The sequence below is a fragment of the Pelmatolapia mariae genome, linkage group LG17 (genome assembly GCF_036321145.2).
Source record: "Pelmatolapia mariae isolate MD_Pm_ZW linkage group LG17, Pm_UMD_F_2, whole genome shotgun sequence".
NCBI lineage: Eukaryota > Metazoa > Chordata > Actinopteri > Cichliformes > Cichlidae > Pelmatolapia > Pelmatolapia mariae.
The window spans coordinates 19,539,271-19,561,974 of NC_086242.1; the positions used below are offsets into that span (position 1 = coordinate 19,539,271).

The window sequence follows — 22,704 nt, forward strand, 5'->3', positions numbered from 1 at the left end:
GCCGAGTGGAAATGTTCCACTTCAAAGGATTTACCACCTGATATGATCTCGACTCTGTTCAATACACACTGTTAAATACTAACAGACAGCCTTTTGTTGTACTTAAGACTGTTTATGATAAGCATCAGCACAGCTCCACAACTGCTTCATTACTGCAGAACTACTTCCTGTGTTGGAGGCGTTATCAGACGCCCCTTCCTGTGCTCTCTCCATCACCCTGACGGCCTCCCGTGTGTGTTGCAGAAATACTGCATGTTTCTGTGTCCATTATGAGGCTAAATAATAAGAAGGCACTTAAGCAAAAGGTATGTGTTGACACAGCAACTTCACTTTAATGAAGCGACTTTGAGAATTTTATATGATATAGCCCACAGAAAGAAAAGCAGTAGGTCTTTGTCTAAGTGGAGGAATTTATCAATAAAATACCACAGCGCTCTTACACTGTACCCCGTGAGGGTGTAATACTCATTATACAACAGAAAGCTATGAGTAAAAACTTGTTGGACTGATGAAAAGCAGAACCAGCATTTTTACATTCTTACCACTAACTAACTGCAGAAGATCTCTGTGGCCATTTTTGAAACAGTGTTTTCCAATCCCATGCAAAGCAGACCTACTCCAGGCCACAGGTGTGACCCCAGTTGGCCACCCCTACCAACATCACTGTACTATAGTACAGTCTTGCAGTGGCCAACAACACTGGATGAGAGCACGGACAGGACCAGCAGCAACATAACTTCATGCATTTACTGACGTGTAATGCAACTTTCTGCTTCCACTCCACTAAATATTATATTTTATACTCTACACTGCTACTTTAAATTACTTTAAAGCTTTAAAAAGTCAGCTTTTACAGTCATTATTTTACAGATAGGTTGCATTATTACATAAAAAGCAAAGTAGAAACATAATTTTCTATAATTGCTATTTGATTTTCAAAGTGCATGTATTCTCATTATACAACTTCTGGACTTATAAGCTACTGAAGTAAGTAAACATTAAAATGTACCTAAGTAAAAAATCTGAATAATCTTTATTACCACTTTGCAAACTGGTGAATGTATCACAGCACTGTGTTTAAGCAGTTTTTCAAGCAATGAACAGACAACAGGACGCTCAACAAGATCTGTTCACCTTTAAGTTTTCATGGTTTTTGTCTTCATCAGTGTCAGTGAAGCCCACTACAGCCGGATCAATGACTGTGCTCTGACCTGTCAGTCATGTTTTTATCATCGGTGTAAAAAGCTAACACAGCCAAAATCAATGTTCAGCTGACAGGAAACTTAATTCAGAGTTAACTCCAGTGTTTGACCTGCTGTTTGCACCACATAAAAGGTCAGGTGGAGATAAGAGTCACAGGGATTCATCTTCTGTCTCACAATCCCTCAATCACTGATCCGTTTACCAGTTCTGAGTCATAGTTTGCTCCGATATATTAAAAAGGTACAAAAGCCAAAATTTGATTTCTTTAAATAAAAGTTTTAAACTTAGGTTTAAAATGAATTTGTATATTAAAATGGTGACCCCTTTCTGCAGCTGATTTTACCACTGCTTTCCAAAACAGGACATAAGAAGTACTGATAAGTATAACAGAAGTGAAGGGAGGTTCTTGGAAGGGAAGTTTATAGTTTAATGCTGCTTTAGGCTCATATTGCTGTGGGACTTCCCACAATGCACTGAGGACTTCTCCTTGTGGCATTTACATGACACTGTGCATGTTTTCTCTTTCATGCAGTTTGTTTTTTGTCCTGACTGACGTCCCCGTTCTCCAAGATGTTTGCCCCTGCAGGAGCTCCCTTCCTGCTTGAAGGGAGTTTTTCCTCTCCACTGTCACTAAGTGCATGTTCAAAGGGGAACGCCTAATTGTTGGGGTTCCCCATCTAATATTGCAGGGTCTTTATCTAAGAAAATTAAGCACCTTGGAACAACTGTTGCTGTGAACTCGAGCTGTTTAAATAAAATTTGAATTAAACTGACGCTCGCATCCAAACACTTATGAATAGAGTAAAATATGTTAAAATGTTTCTCCCAGTGCTCCCAGAGGTATACGGATGCTTTAAATCATAGAAAATGTGAGGAGCTACATGAAGCAATCAGATGAAAGACTGCTAGCACCCTCAGAATGAACAAACAGGTGGGGTTCAGTTGAGTTCTCAAGCAGGCAGACCACCAAATCATCAAAAAAAAAAAAAATCAATATTTTCCTTCAATCACAAGTCTACCACTGAGGTCGTCATTGAAATAACATCGTCAGGTGGCTGAAAGCATGTCCTGAGTGAAGCTCTGATTAGAGATCTTAGAAGGCAAAGAGGGAAGATTAGGGTGGAGGTGATCAAATCTTACCTGTTCAGTGATGAAGCCTGTTGAACCCTGATGACATGAAGCACCTCTCTCTCCTCACCTACAAAAGACACAAAAGTTGAGTTTGTTATTTCGTTTAGTTATACTTGGTAAACTTGTTGATCAAAGCTTCAAACATAAATGCATATTTTTGGGTTCGATGGTTTGAACATTCAAAAACGTTGCTGCTGTGTGAACGCGGCCCGGCGAATCACTCATAGCTTTAAATCTGAACTCGCTAATTAACTCTCCCACGGAGTTCGACTTGAAACACACAAATTAACAAAATTGAAGCGATGAGGTTTACGCCGCCATTTGATAGAAGGTTAATTATGCCCAGAAACAGCTGAAAAACAGGAGAAAGAAGCAGCCAGGAAGTAAACTTCAGAGGAGACGACACCCCCACACACCAACGCTGCTCATAGACACACACATGCTAATTACGCCTAATGCAGGAATCACTCAGCCTCCAACTTTTTTGTGACTCAGCTCAATCAGACTTTAGTAGTCCATGTGATCTGGACCAAACTAATCAACCACCTACACTACCAATCAGCCACGAGTCAGAACACTTAACTCCACAGCCTGGCAGGGTGACCAAGCTCAGATTAACGCAGTCTTCAGTACTTCACAGTTACCCCTGATTAAAGTGATTTCATGCCATTCATCCCGGCTCTTAACATGCAGGAATTTCCATCGCACTTCACACAAAGGGAACTTTTAAAAAACGCTTAACATGAATCTCATAGGAAATGCATTAAATGCACCATTAGCTCAATTTAAAAGCTCAAAGGCAACAGAGAGCTGTTCATATAAGCCAAATGTCTGAAAAATATGGACGAGACAACTGAAGCTCTACACAGTAAAGTCCACGGAAAGACTCCATCTGATAATCTGTCCTTCAGAAAGCTAAGATTTCACTGATCAGAGTTATGAGTTATAAAGATGAACCTGTTTTTCCTTCTATGGACATCAAACAGTTCAGTTTTCTCAAGGTCTCTTCTGCACAAGCTTTTTGGTGTCAGTGCCAATAAACACAGAGTTTCTGACAATGTGTGCAGCATAAATGTTATAAAAATGGCACATTTTAACCCAAACCGCAATCTTTCCCTGAATCTAACCAAGTGGTTTTATGCAGGACATGAAGCTCCCAAAGCAGCTCCCGGTGAATCAGTGATTCCTCAAACACTACCCCTCCTCCAGCCTCCCAGTGTGGACACCTTTGGCATATCTGTGAGGCATCAGAGAGGATTTTTTTAAACCTCTACTTAGCCATGAAATAAAAATCTTTAGATTTAGAATATCTTCTGTGAGGTGTGCTGTGGGCAGAAATAAGCAGCGCTCCTGGAGCAAACAGCACACAGAAGAGGTCCACCTGGGTTCACAAAGGAAACCTGTTGCCAGACCTGAGCTGTGGAGCGCTCCGCCTGCCCCTCTGAGGTCTGGTGAGTCTGTGGACTTACTCCGCTCTTAGTTCTGTAGTATTTTGCCTCCAATGAGTGTCAAAAAAAATGTCATTTTTGTATTTTGTACATTTTGTTCTTTTATATTCTGTTATCCGCTGTCCCCCTTTTTTCTTTTTTTAAAGATTTTGCACCATCTTAGATCATTTCTGTAAAGTGCTTTGTCTTGGAAAAGCACCGTATAAATAAATAAATATGGTTTGCTCCCTCTCGCTGTGAGGCAGCAGCGCCAACAACCGAGCCACGCTGCGGCCCGTTTGATTCCCGGAGATGAGAATGATTTGCAAATGCTGTAAAACATTTTGTGTGCACATGCTGACATCAATAATCGGCTCTTCCCTTGAAGTGGATTAGGTGACGCTTTTCTGTGTCGCTGAAGTTGCCTGTCAGGTGTCCATCTGCAAGCAGCGTGCTTATGATCAGCATTTTTAACAATCTGCCAAATCAAACATGCGGAGCTACCCAGTGTGGCGACTCCTTGTGATTAAGGCAGCGTCTGAAAGAAGATTTTGGATGCGTGTGAAGACTTCAATGAATCAAAGCAACAAGTCAAAGACATGGTAACATCTATTAATATCTACAGGTCTTAAAAAGTAGTGGTTAACAGCTACGATTTCAGTTAAGTCTGTTTTCAGTTCTTTTAAAAATAAAAAAAGATAATTCGTATTAGCTTTGCTATTCCTCAGAGTGTACCCCTGGGAAGTTATTGCTGGTGATTAGTGCCGATCCTACAAATACACACGATACAAACTCTGCTGGGTAAACATGCATCCAGCTGCCGAGTGTCAAACGATTAGCCTCTGTTTGACCTGCAGCCCAGCGATAAGTTATTTCCTCAAACACTCACACACCCGACTTGGCTGTTTGTTCTGGAGGAAAAAACCCAGAGGGCCTGCTCAAATTTGCTGCATTGTTTAGCTGAAAGATGGCAGTTTAACGACTGAATTCCTCGTTAAATACGTTGCTTATTAATCCTTCATCTTGTGAAGCGTCATTGAAAATTGAGGCCTTCTGAAATCGGCTTGCTCAGTTCAGGCGATGCAGCTGGAAATTCTCCATCTAAATTTTAATAACTTTGGTTATCTTTCTACAAACATTTCCTTCTCTCCGTGGAGCATTGAGTGCTGAAATATAAACGAATGATTCTGTTAACTCTAACTGGAGGTCAAACCAGTGATTATTTTCATTATGGATTCATCTTCTAATTACTACCTTATAAAATCCACCAGGCCATTAGTCTCAGGCTAAAGATATTTAAATCTAAGGTTTTATAAAAGACAAACAAGCAAAATCCTGACACAGTATGAGCTGAAAAAGAGAAAATAGTTACTGATTAATTTTCTTTCCTTTTGCTTTTTCGTTTTGCTCCTCTGCATTAGAGCACGGTGACTAAAAAGGCCAGATTCTTTAGGAGTATATCTGCTGGTGATCACATTTGTTTAATGGAAAGAACTGAAGCTAAATGAAACTTTATTTGAAAGGAAATGCGAGATTTAGTTGAAAATGACAAAGAAAAAAAGCGACTTAAAAAGATAAGAAAGCTGTCAGTTAATATTTTCTATTGCTTGATCCTCAGTCCATTCATAATGCATGACAGGAGATAATTTTAACGCTCTCTGGACTCTGATGTTGGAGGTGATCTGGACCTTTTCCCCATTTCATGCATGAAATAAAAAGCTGCTTTGATCAAATTTGAAAAAACACGCGCTTTAATGAAAGCTGAATCAAAGCGTTCCTGAATCCAATTCTGTCTTATCGTCAGTTTATCTGTATCGCTTTTATTTGAACTGCAGTGTGAGCAAGAAGTCAGAGCAGTTCCAGGTGGATACTGGACTCCACTGGGGGCTCCCTTTTGTTACAGATTCATAACTTTTTATGGAACGAATTTCAAGTCAAAGCCGACGTGCGTCTGACTCTGTAGTCTCAAGGTTGCATTTAACATTTTGCAGGTGATGTGTTGCCTCTGGTTTCATGACTCTTTGCAGACTAGAGAAAAAGCATATTGGGGTTTTCTTCATAAGAGGGGAAAGGAGAAGTCAAAAGTCACAGCTCCTATTTCCCTGCCCTGATCTATGGCCACGAACTGAGAAAAAGAAGAAAGAACAAGACAGCAGAGTCCCTCAAAAGCCAAAAGCGACACCACAGCCGACGTGAGTCTCAATGAGAGCCGAAGCTACTGTTGACCAACTTATGAGTAGATAGTAAACACATCAGATCTTACTGGGAATACAATAATGCTGTATATCTGCAATGATATGGACTTGATTACATGTTAGGAATGAAAGAATGCCACATCGTTTGACCAAAATGAAAATCATCAACCTACAGAGGGCTGAATTCAAAACCACCCTGAAAACCAAAGAACAGAGCATTTTGCCAAAACTTCACTGCAGCAACTCAAAACAGTAATAGTACTTTGTATGACCCCCACATGCTTGCATACAAGCTCCTAATGAAATAACGGATGGTGTCCTGGGGGATCTCCTCTTGGATCAGGACCATCACTGAACTCCTGGACAGTGTGAGGTGCAACCTGGCAGCGTTGGATGGATCAAAACATAACGTCGATGAGGTGTTCTATTGGATTTTGTTCAGGTGAGCATTGGGGCCAGTCAATGGTATCAATGCCTTCATCCTCCAGGAACTACTTGCATAATCTCACCACATGAGTCAGGGCATTGTCGTCTACTAGGAGGAACCCAGGGCCCACTGCACCAGTCTGACAGTGGGTCCAAGGATTTCACCCAGATACCTGTGGCTGTCAGAGTGCTGTTGTGAACTGTGTAGAAGTCTGTGCCCTCAAATGTTATGCTTCTCCAGACCATCACTGACCTACCATGGAACCTGTCATGCTCAACAATGTTAGAGGCAGCATAACTGGTCTAAAACCAACCGTCAGCTGTGTTTCACTATAAATGTGGAGAGAGCTTTAAGGTAAGGCGAGCAGCTCAGTTATTTGACAGCAGAAAAAGAATCTTAACACTTTCACTTTTTAATCAACTGGATATTTTGCATTCCTTCAACATTCTGTCAATCGATCTTGATGTACCACGGGGTAAATACAACCTTCTGTACTGCAGCACAGCATCCTTGAGACTTAAGCAGTCTATTATTCAAAGGGAGTGGGTGTTCATGTTTCTGTGTCTCGCTTGTTCTCCATAGTGGGACTGTCTTATATACACCGCTATGTATTTTCTGAAAAGACAAAGACACATATGTGGAAGTTGAGTTTTTCCACTTAGAATTGAATCAAAGAAAAAAATCTGTCACAATGAGACAGTAACACTGACAGTTTCTTTTATTAAACACTCTGTAACAGAGGACAGGTTGACAGCATGATTACCTCTTTACTGTTTTTATTGTATTTAAGGCAACACTTGTCTCATCCACTTTCTTAGTGCACCTTATAAAAATCATACCCAGGCTTTCCAACCCCACAGAACAGCTTGAGGTGTCTGTACACTATTTTCAGCACAGATTTCAAGGTTTTGTGTTGCTTTTTATGCCTTTAATATCAAGTTAGATAGACAACGGAGAACATCAAGAAAACTGGATAGAGTTCCCTCCTCAAACCCCATCTGAACTCAATTATGCAAGGCGTGATGAAATAAGCTCCAGAAATCAGCCCATTAAAATAAATAAAAACATATTTTACCACATCTCCTCTCAAAACTCCTCTTCACATGCACCTTTTTCAGTACAGCCGTTACTTTTCAACATCCTCCCAGTAAGTTCTGCTCACTGCAATCCTCAGCATCAAGTCTGTGTCATACTGACCTGGCTTTTATCTACAGGATCATGTGATGACAGCTAGGTCGTTTTGTGGTCGTTAGCAACTTTCAGTGCAACTTTTTAGTTTTTAAGACCAAACCCCCAAGGTCCGGTCATGAATGGAACCAGGAGCATGCAAATGCTTTTTCCAATGCTCACAGAGACCACAGACACATAAGTTTACTACGACAACTAAAGGTGTTTTTTTGGCCATTCCTTTCCTAATAGCAAGATTTGGCTCCCCGGGAAATCTGTCCACTTTCTTTCTGCCATCCATCCATCACTCATTATTCACACAGCACTCTAAGAAGAGAATCCCAGACTTCCCTCTTCCAGGCCACCTCCTCTGGCTCTACTGAGGGGCACTGAGGCGTGCCCAAGCCAGCAGGGAGGTAATCTCCTTAGCATGGCCTTGATCTTCTCCGGGACCTCCTCCTGGAAGGACTCGCCCAAAACTCATCCTTTAGGAGACATACAGGAGGCACCCAAGTTGCCCAAACCTCTAAAACTTTCTCCTTTTGATGGGGAGAGGTAGCCGTTCTACTCCAAGTGCCTGACTCAGAAAAACCCAACTCCTTCTCATATCTAGAAGGCTTAATCAAGACATCATTTAATTTTCCACTCTTGCACCTGCAGTCTTATTCTTCCAGTTACTACCCAAAGCTTGTGACCATAAATGAAGATTGGAAGGTAGATTGACCAGTAAATCCACACCTTTCCTTTTAAGCTGAGGTCTCTTCATCACAACAGACTGGCACAACGTCCACATCACTGTAGATGTTGCACCAATCCCACTCCATTCTCCCCTGACTCATAAATAACACCAAAAGATACGTAAACTCCTCCACATGGGCAAAAGTTCACCAGCGACCTGGAGTGGGCACTCCAGCTGATTCCAACTGAGAACAAAGGCCTCAGACTTGGAGCTCATTCACAGCCTAACCACTTCACATTTGGCTGCAGACAGTCACAGTGCAAGCAAGGCTCAATGAAGCCAACAGAACTGAAAAACTGAACACCACACCCTCCACCCCTTGACTGCACCAAGAAATTCTGTCCAACTACACAGGACTAAGAACAGGACTGTCACCAAGTGATCTCCGCCTAACAGTTCTGTTTGAATCTGTTCAAACATGCACAAGAAAGGGACCCTGAAGAGGAGACTGGCCACATTTAATTATAGTAGTTATGGTTTTTAATTTTTGTCAGCCGACACCTAGAACTATTTCTAACTGATAGTTTCGGGAGGAACTTTGCTCCGGAAGGTAGACACAGAGGCTGGTTTTAGCACCTAATGATGAAGACATTTCCCTCTAAAGCTTGTGGAGACAAAAACAAAGATAAAACAGAACAAATTTTGTGTTTGAAAATTTGTCAACAAAAGAAAAAAGTCAAGCTGAATGTCCTGTAGTGGTTGAAAGCACACTTAACCTCTGCCATGTACACTCACATCACTGCTGGTTCTGGGTTTAAAGTCAGTGCCAATGTAAAGAACACTTTCCAGCTCGGTGTTAAGTTACTCATAGCATAGATATTAAGGAAGGCCCTGGTGGCTGGAAATCCAATAAAGGGAGTTAACGCTTGCTTTCTTGGAATTTCCCTCCCCTATAACACTGAGACCATATCAAATGACTGGTGCTGACAGCAAAAGCGAGAAGATAAGTATGAGTGTGTCAAGACACAGGAGTGAGGTAAACATATACACCCAACGAGACGCAGAAAGTGCAGAGAAAACATAAAAAAAACAAGCTGAACAAAAAACCACAAGAGGACGAGGAAGACAAAGAGATTTAGGTTCAACATGTGCAAAATGAAACCTGCATGAGTGTACTGTAAACACACACTGCTGCTGCAGCTGCATGACAGATGGAGAACAAGTGCTGAATGCTGTGATGTGATTTACAGGTTGATGTGCTTTTCCTCGCAGAGATTGTCACGATAGTTTATTATACTTTAAGTCTTCTAAATCAACACACACACACACACACACACACACACACACACACACACACACACACACACACACACACACACACACACACCCCCCGAGTGGAGAGGAGTCTTGTAAATCAGTTTTGCTAGCTGGTTTTTATCCGAGAAATGAGAGCTATGAGAGCAGGGCGGTACAGCGAGCTCAAAGCTGTGCAGCCGAGCCGTCTTCCCCCTTCACTGACTCACACGCAGGCGCTGCCTCGCTGAACAGCAGGAAGGAGGCGAGCGGCTGCCAGGTTGAGGTAAGAACAGCATCATGCTGCGCAATTAATGATGAAACATGATGAAAATACACTGTATGCCTTACTAATGTCTGAACACCATCATATCCACACATAACCGACTCAGCTGCTAAACTAGTTAGATGGGTTAATTTCAGACCAGTTTTTTAAGCTCTCAAGTGCATCCCGTCTCATGTTGCCTTTATACAAGCGAAACAGGTGTTCTTTAGGCCACAGTCAGTGACAACCACCCTCCGGAACCCCAGTTTGCAAACATAAAATCACACTGAAAATGCTCAAAAGAGCAAAAAACAACCTAAACATGGTTAAAAGGTTGAATTCAGTGGTGTTCTGGAAATCTATCCTACCTCACAAACCATCCAACCTGTTGTTTCTGCGCATACGCACAACACAAAACCCTAATTTACTTCATTGTTTTGAACCCATTGTAAATATTTGTTATGGTTATGGTGAGGATTAGGGTTAGGTTTAGTCAGAAGTCACCATCAAATTATAATACGGGTAGGACGATTTGCCAAAGTAGGGCGGTTTCTCAGAACAGTGGCTCAAGTCAGTAGCCAGCAGCCACATCCCCAATTAAAGACAGCTTAAGGCCTCACTTAAACAAGTGAGTTATAAAAATACCAACTGCTTGTAGAGTCATCGTGAAAGGTGAAATTAACCATATTTCACATCAGGACGTAAATTGGACGTAAAGTTGGACATTTTAACATAACCTATTGGGACTGACAAGCTTTTAGAGCCTCAAGTGGACATGAGAGGAACTGCAGTTGCGCTTGACTGCCTGCAAGCAATGCATTAACCAGCCACTACTTATATCTAAAGTACTTTTCAGTGCTTTAATTACTGATCGCCCATAGAGAGCGTGTCTCAGCTCATTTAGTTTTAAACTCCACCTACAGTCCAATTTGATTTTGAGTGGGCTGAACCAATAAAACCATCGTGTGTCAAGAAGTACAACCTTTTTCTTCTTCTCAACCTCTTTAATGTACAGCTGAGAGAGGTTATAAAAGAAATACCTGTAATTTTAAGAGTAGATCTAAGTTCTTCCACATTTTCTCATTCTACTGACATTACACCCACAATATAATGCAACAGTGGCTCTTTAAAGGCACAAGCCTTCACATGCTGGACACTCTGAAACTAAACACGGAAAGTCTTTTACTTTTTTATAAAATAGTAGTGCACTTTATTGAAAAACTTTAATTATTAATGACTTCACTGCAATTTTCTCACTTTGTAAAGCCGTCCGGCGGCCCAGACTGGAGCCTCTGATGGGCTGTAAGTTTGACACCTCGGCCCTAAAGGCTTCAAAGGTGACTCTCAAAAGCTTGCACTTTAATTCTTTGTGAAATGTGACAGCCACAGCCAGCAATATAGAGCCGAAACCATTTTCGATTACTGGCTTAGTCCACTACAGAAACTTAATTGCCACTATTCTTATAATCATTTTAAATCCTTTTTCAAACATAAAAAGTCCCCGAGAGTTCCGGCTTTTGTCTCTCGGTGTTTCAGACCACTGCGCATGGAAATCAAGTTATGCAAAGATGTTAACTGTGCTCTGGGACACTGTGGTGGTGTTTTTTCCGATATATTCTGACAGTGACAGACTGTTGTTTTTACAATCTGTCAAAGCAGAGCATTGATAGAATTCCCTGCAGCACGATCCGCCTCTTCACTGTTAGTCTGAATGTCGGGTTTGGTCCACAATGGGCAAGACCCTCTTCATACCAGCATAGCTTATTGGCCAATTTTATATTTAGTCCTTCATTGCGGGTGTTTTGTAACTTGTGCCTTTAAGATTTAATGTGGTATGTTCCTCTAACAACAAATTACCAACTGCTGTCAGAGAGGGAACAAAAAGTGGTTATTATTAGTCCTAAAAAGCCTCTGTTTGTGTTTCTGAAGGGAACACCTTATCTTTAACACGTATTGCAGCTCACAACTTGTGTGTGTGTTCTCTTCTTGTGTTTATAAATAAGAGATTAGTGTAAAAAGTGGCGGTGTTTTTGAAAAAACACCATTTATCCATCAGCCTTAACCTCCCTTTCACTTCCTTTTTGCCTCTCATTGGCTCACACTGTTTTCTCTCCGAATCCTTCACAGCCTCACTCTGTTACTGCTCAAACTGTGTGGTTAATCCACTGTGGCATGGTAAAGGCTTCACACACACACACACACACACACACACACACACACACACACACACACACACACACACACACACACACACACACACACACACACACACACACAGGTCTGTGCCTGTAAGTGGAAGCCTTGCAGACATGGGATTTCCTTTCACATCCAATTGAGACCAAAGAAACTTGGTGAGAAGAGCATGGAAAAGATAAGCTGCTGGTGCACACTCACACACAAACATCTGTGCAAATATTACACCAGCATCGCACACAAACATCAGCAGCCTCAAACACAATGTTAATGTGATATAACATGCAGCTTATAAGGCCCCCTCCCCACTCGTCAAAGAGTGTACACATCAACTGTACACCAAAAAAAAAAAACCCCCCAAACAAACCAACAAACATCTTTCCTTTGTAGGAGTGTGCAGACAGGAATTTGTTGAGACATAATTACAATGTGAAGTCTGAACAGCATCCGATTACGATCCGGAGGTTTTATGGCAGGCCTTTGAAGAGCTCCGAGTGCAGCAGCTCAGCTCGGTTCACAAAACCAGCCTGCCACAGACTGAAGCCAAATATGAGGCTGAAAATCAAACGGATTTCCAGCGCACATAAATGTGATTTCATCAGGAAAATCCGAGCTGACACACAGCATATGAAGACAAATAAAGTCAGTAGAGGCTCCTTTAAAGTCTTCAGAATAACACGGAGGGCCAGTCACACACTGCAGCAACACTTTCTGTGCTGTGAGGGTTTGGATAGCTCAGAGCAGAGGAGGGCACAGATAAAAATGGAGGGAGCAAACAGATGATATGCGACGCAGATACCAGATCGTATCAGGAGAAAGGATATTGTGACCGCGTGGACTCAGCCAGAGGCCGTCGGTTTCACATCCCAGTGTTACAATCAGCAGAATCTCTGCTGCAATGCTCCGAGGGACACGAAACTCCTAAATTAAACTAACCAATTAGTTTCCCATAAACAACAGCTCAAATAGCAGCGTGCAAGAGGGATGCGGTGATTGTGAAATTCTGGGCTGACTCTGAAATGTTTCAAACTGATCTTTTACTAAACCAGATCTCACATGCACCTAAAGAGATATGAAAACATGATGTAATTCAACTGCAGTTACACTTACAATCCTTAGGCCCTGCAGACGTTATGTGATTATGTTACAGTATATAAAAAAACCTTGGATTCATTCGACTTTTATGTTAAAACTGTGCAATCCAAGTAAATCTGAAACTGCTTAAGGAATTAAAACCACGTAATATTTAATATAATCACAATTTTTTTTAGAAAGTCTGATAAATATGATGGAATATTGCCTGCAATAGGTTTATTAGAGGTGGGGAAGTATGTTAAAAGTGTTCTTTTTTCCTTGTTATTGTAGGGTCTTCACCTCACAATATAAAGCGCTTGAGGAAAATGTTTTGATTTGGTGCTACATAAAAAAAATTGAATCGGACACCGTTTCCTTGAGTGTGTGCAGTGCAGTCCCTTCCTTTCCCTTCCAAGAACAGAAGCGACAGACACGACCGATCGCCAACATTACACAACCATAATGCCATTCATCACCAACACTTTCTTCAGCTCTACGGGAAGTCTTAGTATCTCTGAGCTCATTGTTTTGGTGTTACGGCACCCTGGACACAAAGCACTAAACAGCAAATGACAAAGCTGGACAATCATCGAGTATATGCTAAATCTAATCTCTGCAATAACAGTGTTGAGCTGCAAAAAGTTCATGTTTCCAAAAGACGCTGCAGAACAAGCCAAAACCGAAAATTTCCCAACAAGCTCAGTAAGTTTCCCAGTGGGAGAAGTAACGGGGATCAGTTTTACCTTAGTTGGATTTAAATATGTTGAACTCAGCTGATTTCCTAAATAAAGGAGAAAGTTTTAAACTTTTAAAAAATGAAGAACATCAGGTTCTCATAGAGAACTGTTAGCGTTCTCGAGCACCCCGCCGCTCAGCAGGTTGGCCATAATTGCAGGCCTGTTTGCTCCATCCACGGCCCCTCCGTGAACTCTGCTCGACAGAGCACAAACACAAAGCAGGTCCTGACATCAGGAGGGAAGCTGGCCTCATCAGATTGTAATTCACAGGCTCACACACACAAGCACACAGTTTGCCCAGTCACACGATCGTGGCTCAAGAGTTGGCAGTTCGTCTTGTAATCGGAAGGTTGCCGGTTCGAGCCCCAGCTCGTTGTGTCCTTGGGCAAGACACTTCACCCGTTGCCTACTGGTGGTGGTCAGAGGGCCCGTGGCGCCAGTGTCCGGCAGCCTCGCCTCTGTCAGTGTGCCCCAGGGCAGCTGTGGCTACAATGTAGCTTGCCATCACCAGTGTGTGAATGGGTGAATGACTGAATGTAGTGTAAAGCGCTTTGGGGTCCTTAGGGACTAAGTAAAGCGCTATACAAATACAGGCCATTTACCATTTGCTTGCTCTACCCTAATGTCAATCACCACCAACGCTTGAGCTTTCCTTGGCTGTACAAGGGGAGTTTTAGCCTCCCTCAGCTCAGTGTTTTGGTTTTACTTGTTTCACTCTTAGCTTGTGTCTGATAACGACACTGAAACAGTCGTCACGCATCACACTTGATTTTGAACCACAGTTTAGAGGAAACATGGCATACAGGGTGAATTCATAAGATTGCAGCCCTGGTTTGTCTCAGCTGACTGTAGCTTTATGGCTAAATGTATTACCTACTCCACTGTTTTATGGCTCTTAGCATTTTTTTGGCAGGTAGTAAAAGGCTCCTGATACCTATGACTGCGACTGTGTCTAACGCTGGTTTCTGTCAGCCTCAGCAGGGTGTAGCAGTGTTCAGGCTTTACACAATCATCACTCAACCCAAAGTCCTTTTTCACCATCACTACAATGTTTCCAGTCATAAAATTATAAATAAGTACTTGTGCCTTCTTCCTGCATTCTCACCACCTGCATCCAAACAACACGAGGACCTCAGTAAAGCTTGTGCTACGGCCACGTCGGGTAACAGCATGCAACAACGCTGAGCTTTATTGGTTTATCACGCATAACGTCTCATGTTCACATGAAGATGGAGGGGAGTGCACGGGCAGTAAACAAATGTAATTACCCGAGTCGAGAACTTTCCAGCAGGCGCTATTGATTTTGTGTGGCGCTCAAAAGTTTATGCTCAGAGAGGCAGGAGGAAAAGATGAATGTAGGAATAAATCCAGCATCACTTCCAAACACTCTGTAGTCATTCAGGGCTGTTATGACTCCGTTTGATGGATTACATTCATTTGGGTTTGAGATTATTAATGCTAACCTAGTTTCACCACGGGAACTGATTCACAGAGTCACTTTAACAAGATGTAATGGATGCGTTTTCTAAGTTGTTTTAATAACCAGAACAGAAACACATGAAATATCTCTGATTTGTTTTCCATTAGCGGCATCTTTGACTGCAGCTGTTAGTTTAACACTCAAAGGCTCAAATCGAAAGTAGTTTCTGGCAAAGCGAAGCAATTTTATTTAAAGTCTGCTTCACACACAGACGGAGATTCAAGGTGTTGCAGAAGGAAAAAAAAAGAAAGGAATGAAAACGAGACAGAATACATGCCTGCGAATGAGAGGGAGGCGGGTGTAACAGCCAAGCTGCAGGAGGCTGAAGCAGTGAAGGTGGATGAGTTTAAATACCCAGGGTCAACCATCCAAAGCAACAGACAAGAGAGGTGAAGAGGAGAGCGTAAGCAGGCTGGAGAGGGTGGAGTCCAGAAGGTTTACAAGATGGTAGAAGTGTTTTCATGTAAGACACTGACACTCACACCGCTGTGGTGACGAAGAAGTGAAGCAGCCGAAAGAGGAAATCAGTTAAAACCGAGTTAAAGAGTTCAAACAGCACAGACCAGATTAGGAAACACGAATCAAACGGTTCAGATTTCAGAGCTGCTCTAACACAAGATCAGAACAACTGCTTTTAAAGTTAATGGGTGAGGAAGACGCTGGAAGAGCGTTCCTCTCTGAATCAAATGCTCGTGGTCCATCGACCCTTTTAAGATATATCTCAACCCTGTAAAGCCCGAACTATGAAATCATTGCCACATTATATTATTTTTGGAAAATGAAGTGAACCTTCTGACATTTTTAAAGGAAATTAATTATAAATTTGCTTAATGTGTTCATTTCTATCGTTTTTCCTCCACCCAACATTTTTTTGAAATTTCTTTTTTTTTTTTTTAGGAAAAAAGAAAAAAAAAAAAACAAAACACCCTGATGATGTAGACTTCCCAAAAACTCATGGATTAAATATGATACACAGCATCACAGGCTTAAGATGTATCAGTGTTCTGTGGCTTTTGATTTCTTCTTACTGTCATACTATTTTTGAATCAAGATTCATTTTTACACTTTAATAATCAATCAAACAAACCTGAAATACTGTTTCTGTTTCATTTTCTGTTTTGATTTGTTGCACAATTCTGATATTGACACACTTGGTTCATCGTGCTATAAGGACACATTTGATTTCATAAAACCAAATAAAGCAGAAAAAGATCAATCAGCCTTTGACCTGCCCGTCACCCTCAGTATATTCAGATTCTGCAGCCTCACACTGATGCAGAAGCAAAACATCTAACCACAACAACCCTGATTGTTCTGTTTGTTAGCAACTTTCCAGCACACACAGTTAAAATAGTAGTTTATATAATAATACAGCAGTGTATCCACTCTATTCATTCCCTGTTATCTTGGAGTGTTTTTATTTGGAAAGTCTTCTTACCTATATACAAGGTCAACATTGTGTGATGAAGAGAAATTGAAATTTGTGTTACACAAGAGTCAAATGAGTTTAATAAGTAAGTGGTTAAATAAGCTCAGCAGCAAAGCAAATTACAATCATCAAGCCAGACTTGGGATATTTCAGGAGCATCATGCAGATGACTAATAACTAAAAGAAGCGTCCCATTGTTGTGTTTCTGCCCAGGGCACCTCCCAGTAATGAAGAGGTTTTGCAGGGTCATGCTTGCTTGGCCATATTGGTAATGTGTTTACCAGCAGCCAGTGGCAACAGGTCCAGAGACTGGCTTTGGTTTACTCAGGATTCCCACAGATCAACTGTGGATCATATTTGAGCTCTTTTGTATAAAAGTATTAATACTTCATATTAAAAAAAATCTTGTTTTGTCCTCTGAATTTGCCATTACGGTGATAAAATGTTTGCTTTTGTTGTTATTTTTTCGGCCGTAGGAGTTTGGAAGCTGATGATTTCTGGAGCTGTGATCGGAGGATCAGGTTATTCAACGTAAACTAGGGATCTGTGTATTCTGTTTTATTTTAGTGTAAAGCTTTGTTTTAAATGTGCTACAGAAATACAATTTAATTACTTAATTACCGGTACAAGCTCTTACATCACGTTAGCATATTGTGAAAAACACACAGATACTTTGTCATTACAGGATTGCATGTCAGTGTCTTCCATTGCAAATTACTCGTACTGATGGTCAGTGACTATCACACACACACACACACACACACACACACACACACACACACACACGGCATTATGACTTTTGGTAAAATAATGATGAAGACTATCTGACATATTGTAATGTAGCAGCCACAGTTTAGAAAACCACTGCTCTAAATTCCACAGGATGGATCAACAGTCTTCTGAATTACCATTCAGAAGACATTCACTCAGGGGTCAAGCTACAAAACAAGGATAGAAAAATAATCGTTCAGCCTTGAAACCAAACTCTGAAAGGGGAAAAAAACAAAACAAAACACATCCAGCCTCATGAATGCACATTGTGCTCCTCTGAGGACTCCGATTGGACGGATGGAATCAGGTCATCAATAAAACTCGGCAACTCAGATAACGGAATTTTACTTCCTGAGTAGTGGATTTGCTCCTTGACACCCACTCAGAGTTTACAGACTCCTATCAACACATTAATATGCGCTTTGTTCCGACCTTGAAGTTTTACGGTGGATTTACAAGTTTTCCGAAGTCAGTCTGATAGAATTACAAGACAATTCAGGGACTCGCAGGAGCCTTTTCCAGCCCTGTAAACACTGGCTACATCGTCTTCCTCTGTAATGGCCCGAATACAAGAATCTAACTCTAAAAATGCATCACTGCAGGTATACCATGATGCAGGAGCAATTCTGTACAAAAGCTTCTTAGAACTGCAGTTATTGTCAGATCAGTGAACATCCTTTCACTGATGTTTGGTAGATCATTAAAGTACTGCATTGAATGTTACGATAGCAAACTTTGTCTGATCTCACCAGAAAGACGATAACAGTGGTTGATTTTTAAAAATAACACTTACATTAGTGAAGTAAATAGTTCAGTTCGGAGAATTTTGCGTTCTAACATGAGGTTACCCTTGCTGCCATTTTAATCTAAATCATCGTGATTTCCTAAAACTAACCAGGTAGGTTTGGCGTGTTACAACCATCCTGCTTTGGCCAGCCGTGGTGTATGGTTAGCCCTCTGTCTTGCCTCGCAGGTTCCTAAATGGCCGAGCTAATGATTGCAACTGAGATCACCCTGGCCACTCTCCCCAATCCACTCAGCGCCATGCTTTCTGTTTCGTTTGGACCTTATTTTAGCCTTATTACTTTTACCTGTTCACTTCCTCCACCCAGTATACAAATAGGTGACATCATTCTCTGCAGTGCGTGAATGATGCAGAAACATAATTTGGTGCGTTGTTGCTGTTATAGGCTGTTAAATGGAAAGTAAACACCTATCCTCACCCAATGTGTGAGCACATAGGCCAACACAACTATGCTGTTCTCTCTGGGGCTTATATTTAACATCTATTAAAAGTGACAGCACTTAATCCCTTCAGTGCAACATTAAATTCCACCCTCTGGTTAAAGGTGCTGGAGTTAGAAACTTTACTGGCAAAACAAATAAAAACAAGGGCTGTCCATAAAAGTAATAATCCGAAAGAAAACCCAGAATAACACCTGAAATAAGTCTAAAAACAGTGCTTAGTACTCCCACTCGGAGTAGCTAACCCAGGGCTTCTGGTTGAAAGTCGTACCACCATCGTGCCCTCTACTTCGAACTTTGAATTTCATCAGCCTTTTTCTACCTCACCGAGAGCACTACAGGCACTAGAGGCAAATGGAGAAACATTCAGATGTTGTTTTAGGAGTTAGACAATCGACAGGGGATAGATAGAGCCCTTTGCTTTCTGAACAGGTAAAGGGTGAACTCTTCACAGGCGTAGTCTTTAAAGAAAGAACTCAAAAGGCTTCAAAATCAATACAGAAGCTCTGTGTGGTTACTTTCCATAGAGGAGATCACCAACAATCCACATCAGATCAATGGTAAACTCATGGAAGAACTGCTCGTCTTTGATGCTAAAGAAAGCATGAAAACACGCCCCTGAACTGTCCTCCTCTGTGGTAGCCACTGGTAAACAGCTGTATGCCAATTGGAAAACAAAGACTTTTTTGTCTTTCATGCAACACACACAAAAAAAAAAGGGCGCCATTAAAATTGACTCAGTCACATCGCCTGGGGGAAAAAAAGAAAAGGATTTCTAAAAGCAAACACGATTCTCTTTCATACATGACATGAAAGCAGAAATGTTGATCCCGGAACGAGCAGGAGAGTGATGTCTGAGTACGCCGATGCATTTCAGCGTATGGTGCAAATTTAAAGCTTCTGACCGAGTTATGTAACATCAAGTCCACTGAGAAATGAGCAAATCCCATAATCCTCGGACAGAAAAGGCAGTGAACAAAGACACAGAGCGAGCAGAGGGCAGAAATGAGTCAGTAGAGGTTAGGCGCTGTAACGTGGCAAAGACAGAAACGCAAATACCAGCTCTGTGTTGGTTTCTTTACATCCTTATGGCATTTTAAATATTCTCAATGGAAAATAAACAAAATCATACCGGAGGTAGATCCGGACCAGACTCGGTAATGATCTTTTTAAACTTTGGGCATACTTTCGCATCCAAAAACCAAGAAGCTTAACAAATTATCTTCCAATATAGCTTACAAATTCATTAAGAACACAGTGGCATACAAACCTGAGGGTAATTTACATGGTTTCAAGTTATAACTAAAATATGCAAAGCCAGAAATGCATGGGGAGCTAGTATTAACGACAGCCTGAAAACATTTGTGGCATCGTTACTGTTTTTATTGGCTGGCTTTCGAGTATTACACCCATAAAGTTAATTCACAGAGGGCTGTTTCCAGAATTTGCAGAGGGCCTGTCAAACACTGAGATCTAATGAGGAGTGAAGCTCTGGCTGATGCAGATATTTGACAGGACTGGGAAACAATGCAGAAAAAATGTGCCATTCAAAAAAATCTAACCATCAGGGGGCAGCATTTTACCAGTGCATGCTGATAGGAAAATTGCGTATTCCGCGATCGTTGGCGAGAGGTTGCTGAAGATTGCTCTGAAATCTCACAGGCCTATATGCACACGCTTCAACCAGTTGCCAATTGGTTGCTGGCTGTTGCTAGGTGAAACTGGTCGCACAGGGTTATAAAATGCTCCTGAAAACCTCCTTGCTAGCTTTAGTCACTAGCAGATCACCGCAGTCACTCATAGTTCGCATGGGAGACAAAAACTCAACAAGGTGCTTTGAAACTGTGAAGACATTGCTGCAAAATTGATCTATGCCAGACCCTAGCATAGATGTTTTTGGACACAAAGTAAAAGCAGCCATTTCCTTACATTTTGTTGAACGTTTTAGCTAAATCAGCTGGTATTAAATCATTTTAAACACTTAGATTTTCAACTACACTATTCTGTCTTTTATTCCCCTTAAAAATTAGTTTCGCGCTTAGTATCAACCTGTAGCAGATCAACAATATCTAGACTGATATTCAAAACCTTTGGTTGCACCATCGGTTCATATAAATATTAAATAATTATGGCTCATTATGATTGATTGCTCTAGGGTCTCGTCGTCATCTTATTGGCCGTTATAACGTTGGACTCATCAACACAATGGGAGCAATTGGAGAACAATAAAGTCTGATGAATGTTCACATGATAAGTCTAATTTTTATATAATACACACTTGAAGTCGTGATTAGAGGGACATAATATGTTGGCAGCAATTTTATCCTTGGCCTTATTTTCAATTTCCACAAAACATTTCATTAAACCAAGTATTTGTTTACAAATTGCTGGACAATGTGAAGAGAAGAAGGCCTAGAAAAATACGGTCCAGACAGAATCACACACTGAATTTCCATTAGTACTGATAAGATAAAGCACCATACAGCCATGACCAGCTTCCCGTTAAAAAAAATTGAAGGCTTGCATGGGAAAAGTGCACAGAATCACTGAAGTTGCAGAGGTCATTTGTCCTTGTGCTGCAGTACGTCTGTTTTTAATTACCTCCTGCTATGTCACACCACAGCACGTCAGTATTCCTCAGAGAGCTCCAAAGGGGCTTTCCCCTTTTCCCATGTACAGGGGCAGGACTCTGCTTTGGGAGTGGACATGCAGAGAACACCAAAACCCAACATGAAGAAATAAGGTTGGGAAACAACCGAGCAAACCTCAGCTTCCAAACAACTCCACCACAACAATAGACTAAAGATAGAAACTTTAAATAAGCTTGAAATAGATGACATCCTTAACTGCTGGACCTCCTAGCAGACGAGTAGATTTTGGAACAGTGTTGATCCAGCAGTTTAACCTCACAAAACAGCGTCTTATTTCAGGTTGTTTAAATACACAGAGTCCAGTCAACAATGTAAACATTGTTCTTGTGTTCAGTCTTTCTAGGATTCAACTAACAATTCAAAAATACTGATTCTGATGTAAGATACCGATGTGGCGTATGCCTCAGAAACACCAAACTGACTATTTTTGTCTCTTTGATAGGCAAGTCTACTTGTTCATACTGAAAGCACAAATCCCTAAACCTTGGTGCACAAGTTTGCTGCCACATGGACCTCTGTTCACTTTACTCAGAATAACTTCCACTAAGAAAAGAAAAGAAAAAAAAAACAAAACTGGTACCCACACAGCACCACAAAGTTACTGGGAAGGGTGGATATGGAAGGAGTTGCCCCAAGAAATTCACCAATGATTGGAAGATGCAGCCCAAAGATCAGACAAGAACCCAACCTCTGCTGGTCAGACTCTAAGGATTGCTCCTCAAATCCATTTAAATGTGGTTGCGTCTAAAACAGCAGCGAGGAGGAGCCAACTGTGCACCAACACCGGCACCTTTTATATATGGAACTCTCCGAACCCCTTACTTTACTCATTTAACAACTAAACAAGCATTAGCAACGGCTTTATAACAACCAGACACAGACAACGTCAGTATGATAACAGGCTCTTTTTCAAAGCTATAAAAAAAAAAGAGAGCAACAAAGCATTAATTAACTCCATGCTTTGTTCTGGTGGACAGAGAACACCATGGAGAGATCTGTCAGCACGTCCAACTTCAGACTTCATGACTTTGCACAGCGACTCGTCTATACAAGGGAACACGTCTGAGCGTTATCTAGAAGACAAAGCTGTGGCAGGGAAAAGCTTTCAGGGATCTGTCAGGGTCGCACAAGGGTCATGACCTCAAGATCAAACAATGAAGTGTCCAACTACTGAGGCAGAGGTCAAAGGTTGCATGAGTGTCTGCGATAAAGCAGGGGCCCCTGCCTGAAGACTCGTGGTTATCCTTCTGTCAGTGCTTTACAAGTAAGAAATATTATTACCAACAAACTTTCACTTTACCCATAAAGCTATTTCACAAGGTCAGAGTTAAAATGAT

General features: G+C 41.4%; 1 protein-coding gene across 1 annotated transcript in view; it reads right to left on the minus strand.

The window, feature by feature from the left end:
* Nucleotides 1-22,704, minus strand: part of plxnb2a.1 (plexin b2a, tandem duplicate 1) — a 227,176-nt gene that overhangs the window by 153,852 nt on the left and 50,620 nt on the right. Inside the window, exon 2 of the mRNA XM_063500433.1 lies at nucleotides 2,344-2,401. The gene's annotated coding sequence lies outside the window, so the exon portion shown is untranslated. The remainder of the gene's footprint in view (nucleotides 1-2,343; nucleotides 2,402-22,704) is intronic.